Genomic DNA, 400 nt, shown 5'->3' on the forward strand with positions numbered 1-400 from the left:
CCATGCTAAATTACCCCATAGTGTTCAGGGATGTGTGGGGTTAGGGTGGATTGGCCGTGCTAAATTACCCCATAGTGTTCAGGGATGTGTGGGCTTAGGGTGGATTGGCCGTGCTAAATTACCCCATAGTGTTCAGGGATGTGTTGGTTAGGGTGGATTGGCCGTGCTAAATTACCCCATAGTGTTCAGGGATGTGTAGGGTTAGGGTGGATTGGCCGTGCTAAATTACCCCATAGTGTTCAGGGATGTGTAGGTTAGGGTGGATTGGCCGTGCTAAATTACCCCATAGTGTTCAGGGATGTGTAGGTTAGGGTGGATTGGCCGTGCTAAATTACCCCATAGTGTTCAGGGATGTGTAGGGTTAGGGTGGATTGGCCATGCTAAATTACCCCATAGTGTT

The sequence above is a fragment of the Chiloscyllium punctatum genome, chromosome 21 (genome assembly GCF_047496795.1).
Source record: "Chiloscyllium punctatum isolate Juve2018m chromosome 21, sChiPun1.3, whole genome shotgun sequence".
Taxonomy (NCBI): Eukaryota; Metazoa; Chordata; class Chondrichthyes; order Orectolobiformes; family Hemiscylliidae; genus Chiloscyllium; species Chiloscyllium punctatum.